The following is a 14,929-nucleotide window of genomic DNA, read 5'->3' as shown; positions in this document are numbered from 1 at the left end:
AGTTTTCTTCTAGTTTGGTTCCCTTCTGCTTGGCATCTCTCCGCTCCCACACCTGCTGGTCCTTGGCAGAGAGGAGCAGGCCCTCTCATCCTGCTTCCCCTTGGATCCCAGCTCTGCCTGCGTGAGTGACAGCTGCTGTCTGTCCGTTTGGCTGACTGGTGATTGTGCATTTGTCTGAGGCTGTACATTGAGCTGCAGTACAAGATAGACAATCTACAGATGCCATCCGTCTGTTCCGTCAGTGGTTCCTCTTAGAAACTAACTTCCTTCCATTGTTCTTGGAAGTTGATTTTCTGGATCTCTTCCTCCTCACTGATCACCGTTCTGTCTCCTTCATGGTAGAGTTCTGCTGGCCCTGATTGGAATGACTTGTTAGGCTTTTTCATATTTTAGAGTTACTCTGGCAGCCTTTTGGGTGCAGCTCGTGTCTGTCTGCTTCCTGCAGGGCCCTGTTGATGAGCTGCCTTCATGTCCTCATTGCTGTTACCCTCTTACTTCCTGGATCCAATTTCTAGCAAATGTTGTCAAGTTGTAACAGGGATGAAACCATTGCTGTGCTTCCCAGTGAGGCTGAAGAGTTATTTTTCCTCTATGAAGCAAGGAATGGGATTTCTTGCCATCGTGTTTGTTCTTTTCTATGTTTATGTAATGCAAGTCACAAAATCTTTTTTGTCCCCACAAAGGACTAAGCTGCAGAGAGCTTTTTGATCTTTGCTGACCAGTTCCCTCAGGTTAGTGAGTTCATAAAGCTGAAAGATATCACTCACATCAAGGAGAAATGATTTGTCTCCCTCTGATGAAAATGCTGGGTATAGCTATCCAGTCTCTCCTAAGGTGCTTTCATCTGAGTTGCCATTCTTCTTTGCCTCTCCCTTTGGCCTTTATTACATTGAGACAGTTTTGATGCTCACCATTCCCTTCCCCCTCCTCAACTCTCTTCCCAAGCCTCTGCATGCTCATCAGCCAAGGCGTATTTGGCAGGATAGACAGGAACTCTTCCAAGAATAGGATCTTCATCAGTCAAGCAGTTACTTGTCATCTTGTCCCCTCCTGATTCACAGGTGGCTTCGAGCTTCCCCGTCTGGCAACGTGAGAGGCAACTGCTACCAGAACCCAGTTGGTTCAACTCGATAAAAGAGAAGAATTTGGAATGACAGGATGAAAGATCGCCGTTTTGCACTGTGGAACTCCAAAGACGGGCTTCTCATTCTTCATCACCTTGGAAATAGTGGTTGATGTCAGCAGTGATGGAATGAAATATGGCTCCTGTCCAGCCTAGCCCTCATGCTTAATGTTTGATAGCTTGTTCATGGAATCACTGTCATTTTTCTGTACCTGTTGAGAGTATGCCGTAGGCTTGCTGTGACAGTTTATCTTCTTATTTAATCTTTTTATCAGCTTGCTGCTTTATTTTCCAGTGGTCTATTTAACCTTTGGAGCAGCTGATTTGGCTACGACTGTACTTAGCTGTGTAGCAGTGTAGGTCTTACAGTTTGTCTTCCTACATATATGATGGATCTATGTAATTTGAATTAACAGGGAACTCAGGAAGCCATCCAGCCCAACTCTGACTTCTAAAGCAGGGTCGGTACTGGATGTAGACAGTAAGGTGCAATGTTATTGCTATTATAACCTCTTCTCTCTCTGTCTGCCCATGTGCAATCCAGTGTTATGCTTCTCTGCAGCTTTCTGTCCTGATGGTGAATGGGTGAGACTTTACCAATCTGTGTTACTGATGTTCAGGCTGGTTTGAGTGTTGCTAGTGTAAAGAACAGTCTTCTGTTATATAGGAATAGAAAAATGAATGTAAAGCATATTCAGAGGCATAGGTCCTAATTTCCTGTTACAGTAAGAGGAATAGAAAAGGCGGCTTGTGCGTAACCCAAGTGGGGAAACAGTTAAGCATCTTAAGCTGCGTAAGCAAAAAAGAGAAGAAAGTTGCCAACATATCCTTGACAAAAGACAGGGAAGTGACAGGCTGTTTGGGGTATGCAAAAAATGTTTCCTTTCATAGATATTGACAGCCAGAGGGGGGTTATTATTGAGAATATGGGTAAAGTTACTGCCAGTTTCTGCTGGTACTCGTGTTTAAAAAGAAACTATGGAAACCAAGAGTAGGAATATTAATTAAGTTCAAATTTGGAATGCCTTTGCCAGGAGTGGCTGCATGAATTCAATGAAGCAGCCTGTTGGGTTGCAATTCACTACGTTGCTTGCAATTTAATAGAATGCTGAACTTTTCCTAAATGAACATGTTGTTTCAATAATCTGATTAAAAGGTTATATGTCGATAAGATTAGCCTTAGCTGAGTTTTTTCCCTTAAAGGACCAATATATATTTTCTTTAATCGGTATGCAATCATAAACTATACCTTAAGGGCAAGTTCATTGACTCATTCCGACTGTGGAAGCGCAGATGAAATCAGTGGAGCTGTGACAGTTTACATCAGCTAAAGATATGAGCCTTGTCCTTAGTTTCTGGTGAGCATCTTTATGATTAAGATATTCCAACAAATAACTAACCAGATTTTGGTTAGCTGTGGAAGTTGAATGAATCCTAGTTTTGTAGGATAGGATTGAAGTGTCGAAACTGATTCTCTTGTAGTTTGTCCTTGTCTTTCTTAGGACCTAACTACATTGTATGTCTAAATATATTACAGATGTATTTGTATATAGATATGTGCATACAGAGGGAGTCAGACACTCATGCAGGAGGCAAACTTTGCTTGTGGAGGGTCACCCCCAGCACATCACAGCATCCATTGTAGTAGACTCGGTGCTGCAGCATCCATTTTAGAAACTCAAATCCACAAAAGTATCTGGATGCTTAAATCTCATTGTTTTAAGGGGCTTTACATGCCTGAATAACTTTAATGAGCCTGTGCTGTAAAGTGGCATGCTTTAGTGCTCTGCAAGCATTAGCTTAGTTTGCAAGGATGGATGTGAATTATGGGTTGTGTATTGCAGACTGGTGGCAGCTGGAGAAATAGAAGCAAGGAACCACCTTTAACAAAATGGACAGGCCCTTGTTTGTGTAGACAGCTATCTTCTCTTCATGGATTTAGCCATGTTTGAGCCTTGGCATTTGCATCCAGTGTGTGCAGGCAGACAAATGGAGGGAGACAAATGGAGCTAGGAGATATGGTTTAGTGGTTTTCTGTAGGTATGGTAGAGGGAGGACGGTTGGACTAGATGATCTTGTAGGTCCTTTCCAACCTTGTGATTCTATGTTCTATGAACAGTCATTATGGGGAATTAACCAAATGCTTGGACAGACCTGAATTTGACATCAAATACAGATAATCTCCCACCTGTTTGCATGGAAAACCAGCTACTAAGTGATGAGTAAAGGACCAGACAGAGCAGCCAGCGCTCTTCCCAGCCAGTGGTCAGTCCCGAGCTCAACTTAGTGTACTCACATACATGCCCAGAGCTGGTTGGCCAACCTTGCCCTTCCATGGCCTTCTTTGGACTGGAAGGAGTGATGTTAGAAGTGGCAATCTAGCTGTGCAGTATTGTGTAGCTCAACCAGGAAATGTAGAAAAGTGGCAGAAAGGACCAAAAAGGAAGGCTGAAGGTTTGCTGTCTTGCTTGCAGAAGGGCAGGTGGAGTTATCCCTGGGATGCTGCTCAGTTTTTAGGAGTACAATGAAATGCATTCCAAGCACTTCTCTCAAAACCCTTCAAGTGCAAGGCAGCGATTCAGGAAGGCTGCCAGTACCGTGTAAAGCACAGGGGTAGCTGCTTTGGTTTTTAACTGCCTTACATCTTTGTGATAAGAATGGTGGCTGTGTTCAGAAAGCACTTATTAAGCCAAAAATAACACCCCATTTTTTTTTTCTGTGAAAAGCGAGTTATAAATATAATCGCAGCCAGCAGTCGATCTCCAATCGAAATCGTGCGCTTTGCCGAGAGGGTTTTTTTTCCACCACCCCCCCCTCCCCTCGACAGAGGTTAGCAGCTGGTAAAGGTGCACTTCCCCTTGATGGCAGAAGGGAGGCAGTCTTGCTTCAAGTAATGCTATTTCTGGGCGATAATCCAAAATGCGCAGTAGGCAGAAGTTAAAAGGAAGTGCTTGCTTTTAGGTTTTTAAACTATATCCCTTAATCCTGGGTGATGATTGACAATCATGATTTAGAGTACGAGGTGCCCCTTTCTAATCCGGCAAGTTTGATGTTATTTGCGTATCTAGTATGGCTTTATTCAACTAAAACTAAATGGGAGCCTGTGCAATTGATGCCACATTTCTGAGATGAGTCCTGGACTGGGAGTCTATTTACAGATTAGTGGATACACAGTATTCGTAGTACTGCCTTTTTTAATGTGCCCGTGTGTGTAATTCAAAGACTCCAAAAGGCAAATTTACAATTAAAATGTTTCTTGCTGGGTAAGAATACTAGTGGGAGACTTTTAACATAATTTAATTCACCGTGAAGGAAAGCAATATACAAGATTATATTAATCCTAGTTTGATAATTATAGTAAAATAAGAGTACATGTTTGTATTTAATAATGATGAAAAAAGCTATCGTTTATTGGCTTTGGGTTACTTATTATGATGTAGGCGCTTGATCTTGGTTGCAACAGCAATGCTTGTCTTCTGCTAAAGTTTGCAGTAAGTGAATGTAAAATGGAGAGGACAAAGTAGTTAATGAGTATTTGCCCACGGTTTGTTATTTCTAAAGGTGAGGGTGACACTTCTTATCTTCCGCGATCGGCGGCTTTTGAATCCATTTTGCTTAAAGAAAGAAAAGTAAAAGATAATGGTATGTAAGAAATGGCAAATAGAGGACACCTCTGAAAGGGCTGGTGTGTCTTTAGTGTGTAAAGCATTGCAACATCTTCTGCTTTTTGTAGGTTTTACTGTTGATTTCCCAAACACCGGCTAGCTAAGATGCACACACTTGCTGATTGAAGCTTGGCGTGTATATTTAGCATTAATCACAAGCAGCTGTGGTGGAGGGAAACCTTCCTAGCCAGCCAGATTATATTAGATTAAAATGATCCACATGTAAGGTGTAGCAATACCTACTACCGGGCCAGGAGGGAAATCACATTATACTTGCAACTAGATTAACACAGGGATTGAATTGACAAATAATTCTCTCCTGCTTTTTATTTTGTCAGGTGGGAGAAATAAAATGTTGCTACACCAGTGAACTGCCTCAACGAGGCATGCTTCTGTAATTGCTTTGCATGTGCATGCTGGTTCCTCGAGTCAGTGCAGGTTCCCAGCAGAGCCTGGTGCTGTAGGAATATGCCTGCCAACGCCAGCTATGCAACCCTACCTGCAGGGAATACAGCTGTATGCCAGCTGCAATGGGCCAGTGGGCTGATGTTGGGTGAGGAGTTCTGCACCTTGAACAGTGCCCATGGGAAGAACAAACTAGGGAAATAGGCTGTACTTGGTTGTAGGCTGGTCCTGTGAGTATGCTACCATGAGTGGGGCACAAGCATGTGCTGTGTGCTTGCAAAACTCATCTGTAAGGGCAGGAATATTTTCCTTTGTGGCTTAAGACTGTCAGTAGAGGAAGACAATATGTGATGTCTTCTGTACTGTCTTAGAGAAACAGTAGCTCAATAAAATATCGCGTAGAGCTGAGTAGTGAGGAAAGGGGGACTGAGCTCCATTTGCATAATGCCAGCACTGGAATTTGGCTGCCAGCAGGGCAGGGGAAAGCAGGGGGCTATAGAATTCACTCTTGATTGTGAATAGCTCTGGGGGGGCTCCATGCTGAACGACTGGGATGGAGCCGTGGTGGGCCTGGGCATGTTTCCAGCATGTGCTGTCGCAGAGGAAATTCCTCTCTTTGGTAGTTTTGTATGAGCAGAGAAGACAGGACCAGGATCGTGATTATCTGGGACTCTTGAGGAACTCATCTATGTTGTCATCTTTTGTCTTTAACTTTTAATGGTGTCAGAGGTTGTGAGGTAAGAACAGGGTGGCCAAAGGAGCAAGGGCACTTGGTCAGAGCAAAGCCAGCTGTGCTTTTGATTTTATTTCTTTCTCTCTATAATTTATCCTCTAGTGTAAGGTAGCACAACTGGGATGTGTGATTTCCTCTGGGCCTTTTAAGATAACAGGATGGAGAAGTAAACACGAAGTTTGCACAGAAGAGCTCACCTGGAAGCTAACTAATGTGTACTGCACTAAGTCTAAGAGATGTTCTGGCTGTTGGCCTACCAAGTCATGGTAAATATGACACCACAGGACTGTGTTTGACCACGTTCAGGCTGTTTATGTGTGAAATATGCAGGAATACCTTGGTTTCCATCAGGATTTAGGTATCTGTCACTGGCTGTCAGTCCGGAGTGGAAAGATCTGTAAAGTGACAGGCTTTGGACTTTTGATTCCACTCAAGAATCATTGGGAATGAAATCTATTGAACTCAGTTAAACACTTCCTTTTCTAATGAGTACTCTGAGTACCTGAAGCACAGAGCATTACACCTCAGTGTCATATTTGAGAGCTTATGGCTTAATTTATCTTTCCTTATGTTTTAGAATATGCCAGTTAGGTATAATATGAAGGATCAGCTGAACCATTTCAGGGAAGTAGCATTACTTAGGTACCGCACGTGCAATGCAAGGGCATCTTCACAAGGATGGAAGTGATATCAAACTCATGAAGTGCCCAGAATGACTCTATAAATTCTATAGTATCACATACTCAAGAGTCTGATCTCATAGCCTGGAACGTGGTTCTTGCTTATACGCTTTGGAAATGTGCTGAGAAAGGCAGAGTCCATGATGATGACTCTTGTTTTTCCCTATAGCAAGGTCATAGTTTGAGCAGGGCTTGTCGCTACTCTAAGATGAAATGCTGGTATTTGATCTTCTAGGGGAACTGTTTACCACCCATGTGAAATCATCAGCCTCTTGTGAATGTGTAGATTTAAACAGTGGTTGTTTGGATAATTGATGTCTTTAAAAGAAGTCTTGCTCTGTACATCTCAATGAGATTTAAAAATCAATCGACATCTGAAAACTATACACTCTCCACAAACCTAATGAATGCCTGTCTCTGTGAGACATTGCAGCTCGCGTTATATTTTGAATTAATTGGCAAACAGTTACATAAAGAGATCATATTAAGGTCTCTGAAAAAGGAAGCTGGGTTAAAGATGAGCTTTCATCTTTAAATCTGCTTTTCCCGACTTTTTAATAGCTTGATTTGTCGAGATGTAGTTGACTCTGCTGGTTTGTGTACAGATTTTCTTTCTTTGTTTTTCTTTTACATAAAGAGGTTGATGGGGAAGCCAACACAACATCAAAGCATTAAAATAAAGAGCTTTAAGGGAAGGAAAAGAGAGATGTTAAGATTAGGTGAACGGAGGAAGCAAAGGTGTGGAGGAGATATCATCATGTAAATAAAGACATGGCAGTGAACTGCTCTAATGAGACACAAGGCTAATTAAAGAAAAGGAACAGAGATAATTATTCTCAGATGTTTTGCAAGGCATGAGAATGAGGCTAGCTGATATCTCAGTCCTGCTCTACCCTCAGATTCTGTCTGTCTTCCCCTACGAAGGCACTCAAATCATGTAAGATCAGGCTTCATGAATCATGCCCTAATTTCCCTCTGGTGACACTATTTTCAGAGGTATGGTGTATGTTATTCTCCTGTCCCTGCTTTCCACCTGCTTCTTAGGGAACCACATTGGAAAACGGGGTTTCAAACAATCTGCAGCCTCTGCTTTGTCACAGGTGTAGAGCCCTGGATCTCGTTTTCCTTCCCGCATGAGCTCTGTGTTGGGACTCAATCTGTGGGCCATAGCATCATCTCCTGTGAATCTGAGCTTATTTAGAAATGAAGGTTTGTTCTGCCTTTCCTCGGGAGAAAGCAATTTTTAAGGAATATCTTTTGAAAAGCAGGCTTGCTTGCATTAAAGGCTAAGGGATGTGTGTGGCTGCCATGCAGAGGTGTAGGGACTCAAGCTGCTTCTGTGGAAGTTAATGGCAACCCTTCAGTTGCTTTACGAGGCCCAGATCATTGTTGACCTGTTCTGTTATCATCAAAAAAGAAAGAAACCTATGACGGGTTCAGCTTTCAGACAAGATGCCTTCCCCTCCTCCCTATTCCTCACCCCCTCCTCCTTCCATTCCCCTTGTCCTCCAAAGAAGACTTGTGTGCTCGCCTCTCTTTTGCTGCCTTGGCACTGTATTAGAATACTTGCAGGAAAAGGAAAGAAAGCAAAATCCTGAAAGCCACGCTTTTCCCTGTAGGTTGGCACCATCGCTTCAGCTTTCATCAGCGGGAGCAGTGTGCCAATCTCACGCCAGCACAAACAGATGTGACTCTAGAGCTTTGAGTGGCCAATGAAAGAGGCATTACTTGCTGAACTACGCTCTGAAAGCGGCCAAATTCACCAGTCTTGGGATTTTCCATTGAGACAGACAGTTTCTCAGAGCTTTGCTTTCAAGGTGCTGGGATTTGGGTTTTCATTTATTTATTTATTTTCCTTCCCTTTATGCTCTGACATTATTCCAACGTTCAGCATATGATTTCTGTTTCATAAGAATGTTATCAGACCAGGGTAAGTGCATGGGAAGGCTGTTCACTACTCTCTGAAAACCACTGTATATATAATGCAGGACTGTATACATGGATGGGATGAAATGTATTCCACATGCATTGGGAGCTCACGTGTATTGAAAATTTGTGCAACAGATAAACTGTATTTTAATTTCGACAAAAAAACAGCCACTTTTCATGCTATTTGAAGTACATAAAGCAGTAAAATACATACGATTCAGAACGCTCCGCTGAATCAGAAAAAGGAGGTGCTTAGTTGGCAAAACCACTTAATCCAGACATCTACAAGGGAAATCATGTAAGTCCAATGATGCTTAGTGGCAATGAGTGCCACTTAATAGGGATTGTAGTTCTGCTAAACTGGGACACCTCCAGATGATTTAGTAGGCTTAGTGGAACAGGGTGAACAATTTGCAGCCTGTATTCTTCAAAACATATACCTTATTTGATAGGCAGAAGGTCATCAAATGGTCTGCAATATTTGGGATGATATTTGCTCCTCAGAGTTTTGTGAGGGCTTTCCCATAGCTACCCCTTGCCTGGCTCTTGTGTTGCCACAGTAAGAAATCACTAATTGCTGATGAGCCCGGGCTAACAGTTGGTCACAGTGGATTAGCCATCTTTTTTTTTTGCAAGACTAGGGGGATCTACAGTGATCATCTGTCCCGACGTCTGGCCTACATTACCCAGAGAATTTCATTCTGATGTTATTCTATCAGGCCCATCAATTTCAGGATGAGGTAGAATTTAGCTTTTATCAGTGTAGGAGTCACAAAATCTATTTCCTTCTTTGGTGATGGCTTGCTGGTGTTTGTGCAATATATGTTACATTGGAGGTGAAATTGTGTCAGAGCCGGGTGTATTCAACCAGAGTGAGGCAGAATGATGGTGAATAATATTGAAGGGCAGTGATGTAGCTGAACCACGTTCTTCAAGATAGGATGAATTTTGTTTACACCATTCTAGGGAGTTATTTGTCTGTGCTGGCCCTTAGAACTCCATAGAGTTCAATAAATGTTTAGACGTTCTGAGGGACATGGTTTAGTGAGGAAATATTGGCGGTGGTTAAATCACAGAATCACACAGAATCACAGAATTATCAAGGTTGGAAAAGACCTAAAAGATCATCCAGTCCAACCATTCTCCTATTCCCACTAAACCATGTCTCTCAATACAACATCCAGTCTTGGCTAGGCTAGCTGATCTTGGAGGTCTGTTCCAACCTTGGTGATTCTATTATTAATACTGCTACAGTGCTTAAGGTTTCCAGTGGCATTTGATGTCCTGTTCAACAAAACAGAAAGTAAATATGTGCTAAGAGCTTGTTTCCAAATAACTTAAAGATCCAGAGGGACTGAACAGACAACCAAAAGTAGGTGGCAGAATGTTCATTTTACAGATGGAAGACTTAGTCTTGAAGGAAATGAATAACTTCTTCACAACTCAGAATCAGGAGTGGGACTTCGGTGGCTTTGCAACCTAGTCCTGTCTAACTGCCCTTCCTCCTGAGATGAGGAATGCTCAAGGTAAGATTAGATTCAGAGACTGGAAAGCAAGTTGACTGTTGAGCTGTGTGACAAGATGTTCTTGTGAATTTTTAATTGCTGGCTGTGCAGACATGTCCTTTGTAAGGCAATAACCTGAGGAGATCTGTCCTACATTTTGGAAACCGTTGTACTTCTGCAGCTCTTGGAATGAGTCTCAAATGAAAAATCTGTTCTGTAGCTCATTCCCTACCAACGTTCCCTCTAGATAAAGCTTTAAACCTGTCAACTTAGTGGCTATTGTTCCAGGAATTTATCCTTGGAAGCAAGCAACAGTATCCCTAATATTTGGCTGGAAAGAAAATCTCTTTGGGGAAAGACTAAAATGGTGCAAACTGATCACAAATTGATAGTTGCCTGCTTCTTTCCTATACAGATTTCAATGCTCTGTGATTTTCTACTTAAGTCAACTCCTAGCTGGTCTCTTACAAAATAACTTTGCATCTTTTATCAGCTCGATGATGAAAGTTTCTCTTCTACCTGCTTCTTAGGTATTGGTTTCTTCATATTACTACCAGTGTGAGTTTAATTTCAGGAAACATAAAAACGATGGTAACTTGTCTAATGTGTGAATATGGGGATATCTTTCTCCTATACTTTTTGAAGGTCTCCAAGCCTCAGGCTGTGGTTACATTGAGGTTTAATTGTGCAGGTGATTAGCGACTTAAGGATCAGGCTAAGACACAACCTTAACTAAGTGTGTAGGCACTGTGAGTCACTGGGAAGCCTTTGAAAATCTCACCTTAAAGGACCAATCCAACTGCCATCAAACTCCAGCTACTGTCTTCAGTGGAAGCTGGACTGGACTCTTAGCAAGGAATTCCATGGATGTCCAAGAGATTTTACAGCATGGGTATGAAAATCACCTGTAAACAGGTATGACGTGCTGAAACATCATGTCTGTGTGTTTGGAATGAATAAATAAGAACAAATGGAGAGCCTTCAGCTTTCCTAAAGAAAGATGGGACAGGCAACAGTTAACATTAGCTCATGTTTTTCCCATGAATTTCCTTCTGCACTATTTTCACTTCTTCAGTTCATCTCAAGCTTAAAATGTTTCTCAAGCCTGCCCAGCATGTGGTAAAGTCCAATACTTCTAGTAAAAGATTCTTACTCGAATTGCTGTGTCTTAAGACTTCTGCTGCTAAAGCAAGGAAGAGTCCAAGTTTGTGCCTTGCCGTCCATAAATTCTTGCTGCATAATCAGCCACCTCCTCTACTGGCACACAGTATCTGTCAGAGATCTGTTTTGTGAGACTCTGCTTTGCCCCTTGTGGCAAGTCAGGAGCTGGACCTAGATCCAGATTCTTTAAAACTGTGCTCAGTTGTGAAATCTGGAGAAGAAATGGCTTTCAAACTCTTGGAACTGGTGTGTTGGAAGCCAGCTACAAATTCATTTTAATTTTGACAGTGTTAAAGGTCTTAAGATGGGTTACCGGTATCCTGTAGAGTGTTAAGTAGTCATTGCTTGTGCTTGGCCGTTGCCTACCTGTAACAGTAGTTGCAAGGCCCATATCTAGCAGTGTTTATTTGTCCATCTTTTTTTCTTTTCCCCCAAGTTTGTAATTTGCTCTCTCTGAGCTGGTAAGTGTTTGTCTGTGTATATCTGCACATATCAGGTGTAGATTCACTCGCTTACAAACAATCAAACAGTAAGCAGGACAGTGTGCATCTCAACACTGCACAGTACTTGTGCGTTGCTCCATCTCCCCCTTTCATATTTAGACCAGGGCAGTGCCTACACACCCACATCATATCCAAATACAGCAGCAGTGGTAGGATGGAACTGCAAAGAATCCATTTGACAGTGAACTTTTGTTAAAAAAGGCACAGAAGTATCCATTGAACCTGTTAAGCTATTTACTAAGCTATGTTAATGTAACCCCTTCTTCTGGAGTACTGTGAATGATTTTAACTACAACTCATTGATTAAAGCCTAAAAGAAACAACTATCCAAGGATGGAACAGAATAATAAATCAGTAATGAGTATCAGCACAGTATGATTTTCACATGCAGATTTTCTCTTCAGCTGGGAACAAACCTGAACAGGATGTTGTTGGTTCTCCAGCAGGACGTGGGGGTCCCCTCATGGGACTGCAGTCACTGTATGTATATATAACCACCGTATTACAACAGAAGGAAGGTATTTGATATCTTTATGTTTTCCTCTTTTTCATCTTATCTGTGACTGGACCACTCTAAACAATGTCAGTCAACACCAGTAATGGTAACATACTCTAACCGGTGGAGTACATGGGTGGCTGGATTTTCACCTGAAAGCTTCAGTCCATGTAACTCTTCCTTACTCTTCAGTGGAATCAGACCCAATTTCCACAACTAAGTAAGCTGCGGCTATATATGCAGGTGAAGCTGCTTACATATGTTGCAGTTCAGGATCAATGCCTGGTGAAAATGTGTTTAGACAACTTGTAGCCCACATCACATAATGCAAAGTGCACTTGGCGTTTCTTTTGATAAACGTTTTACGCCTTGATGATGAGTTCTGTAGTTGACTGCATGGCCGCTCAAGAATATTTCACAAATGAGAGCTCTTTTTATTAAGGCTGTCCCTTTTCTCCCCCTTTTGCCAATGCTTAGATATGCTGATGAGACAAACCGTGCAGCTGAAATGTGAACTTTGAATTATTTAAGTTGGTGTGTTTCAAAGTCAACCACTTCATAAGCTGTGCTGACGAAAGGTCTCCCAGTTAGTCCAGAGAAGTTTTGTTGCATTGTGTTGGGTTTGGTTTTTTTGCTGTCATTTCTGTCCTGTTAATTTGAGCAGAAACTGTAATTAGATGTAAGTGGTCTTGTTCCCACAGAAATGAATGGCAGCATCTGGAGAGAGACAACCGTTCCAAATGCTCTTGGCTACCATCTCTCTGCAAGTTAGCAGTATGGAGCGAGGGCCTGAATCCAGACTTCTGTCGGCCTAATTTTATATCTGTGGAAGCACAACACTAAATCCAATATTCAAATGCCTTGCCGTGATGGGTGCAGAGCAGAATTCATTCCAGGCTTTCATGTTGCCCGCTCCTCTCAGGAGGCCAATCCTCACTGCATCTCCTGGTGGGACTGGATGCGTTCCTCCAACAGACCTGGACTAAGAGTAGGAGGGATTCTGGGTCAAAGGCTTTATTTTTTTTTCCCCTTTTTTTTCCTTCTCCATTTCATTATCCAGTTTGACAGTATCTGGGCTCTGCTTCCCCAGACAGGAGCACGGCTCTGTTTGTAAACAGTAATTGAGTTAAAAGATGTTTTGTGTCAGAGCTGAGCTGGTTTCTTTATTCGCTTGCTCTGCAGAAGGGCTGGCTCCTTTAGGAAGGTGCAGTGCTGCCCCTGAGCACTGGGTCTCCACAAAGTCAAGCAGCTCCTTATTACCACTGAAATTTGTCTTCAATGAGCATTTATCATAATCATTGTCAGGGTGTTGTGTTTCTATCAAACTTCTCGTCCCCTAAAGGAGAATCAGACTTGAATCTGATAGTGCTATTTTGGAGCAAATACTTCAATTCAGCCTTTCCAGTTAATTGAAATGGGGTAGACTGCTTTCCTTCCTTCAGCTTTTCAAACCTATCTATCTTGTGCTCAGGAACTTGCAGTCTTTCAGACACGTATTCATCTGCGGACAACCACTGTATGTAACTAACTTTCCTTGTAATACATGGCATTGCAGCTTTCATCAGGGCAGGAGGTGATGGCCTTAACTTGCACCAGGGCAGGTTTAGGTTGGATATTAGGAAAAATTTCTTCTGCAAAAGAGCAGTGATGCAGTGGCACAGCTGCCCTGGGAGTGGTGGAGTCACTGTCCTTGGAGTTGTCCAAGAACAGATGTGGCACTGAGAGACATGGGCATGGAGGGGTCAGTTTGGGTTGGACTGGATGATCTTAGAGGTCTCTTCCAACCTGAACGTTTCTGTGATTCCACATGTGACAACTCCATATGCAGGACAAACATGATGGCTCTTCTAAGTGCCTTTTGTTAAGCTTTGCTGCCATGCAATGCTAATTGTCTACTTTTACCTCACTCCTTGCTAACAGCAGTACCTTTGACAGTGCAGCCTCCTTTCTATGCCACTGTTTTCCAGGGCTTTGTCTCATTTCTCTAAAACATGTAAATCGAGAGAGGAGGAATTTAGGCTGAGATTTCTTAGAGCCGCCTGAAAGATTTACAGGACGAGTTCCCATGAGCCTAATAGGAATTGTGTATCTAAACTCTTTACAAGACTCACAAATCTCTGCCTTCTGCTGTTATGGAGGCATCGGTGACAGCCCAATAAATGAGGGGAATTGAGGTTTACAGTTGAAGGGTTGTCTCGAATTTACTATTGGGTACAAAAGAAAATACAGCGTTTCTTCCCCAAAGCCGCGGTGCTCAGAAAGAAAGTCTGAGCGTTTACAAGTAAATCTGTTATTCAGTGTGGGAATTAAATTAAATTATTCATCCTTTAAGAAATTTAGGAACGTCAGACTCTTCTTTCCTTGATAATTTCAGTAATACGGCAGTAAAGTCACTTCAGACTTGTCATAGGTTCAGTGGCAACTTTCCTCTGTATATTTGACGCTGTTGAATGTTTACATGATGCTCTTATAGATAGCTGTGTTCTATGGACAGTAACTCATGTCATTGGGTACAGAGAATGAGCTATCACAAGATATTTTTGTTCCTGCTTTGCAGACACAAAGACCTTTTTGCCTGCTGTTAAAGCTTGCCCTCTTTTTCCCTCTGACAAGGATGTGCTGGTAGTTCACATTTGTAGACCTCCGAATTTTGCTTAAAAATTTTCCATTTTATTTCCTCTTCTGGTTGTCTGCAAGGATAAATGACTGCAACGTGGCCTTCCCAGGGG

The sequence above is a fragment of the Excalfactoria chinensis genome, chromosome 5 (genome assembly GCF_039878825.1).
Source record: "Excalfactoria chinensis isolate bCotChi1 chromosome 5, bCotChi1.hap2, whole genome shotgun sequence".
Lineage (NCBI taxonomy): Eukaryota > Metazoa > Chordata > Aves > Galliformes > Phasianidae > Excalfactoria > Excalfactoria chinensis.
The sequence above is the reverse complement of the archived record's forward strand: the minus strand, read 5'-3'. Positions refer to the sequence as shown.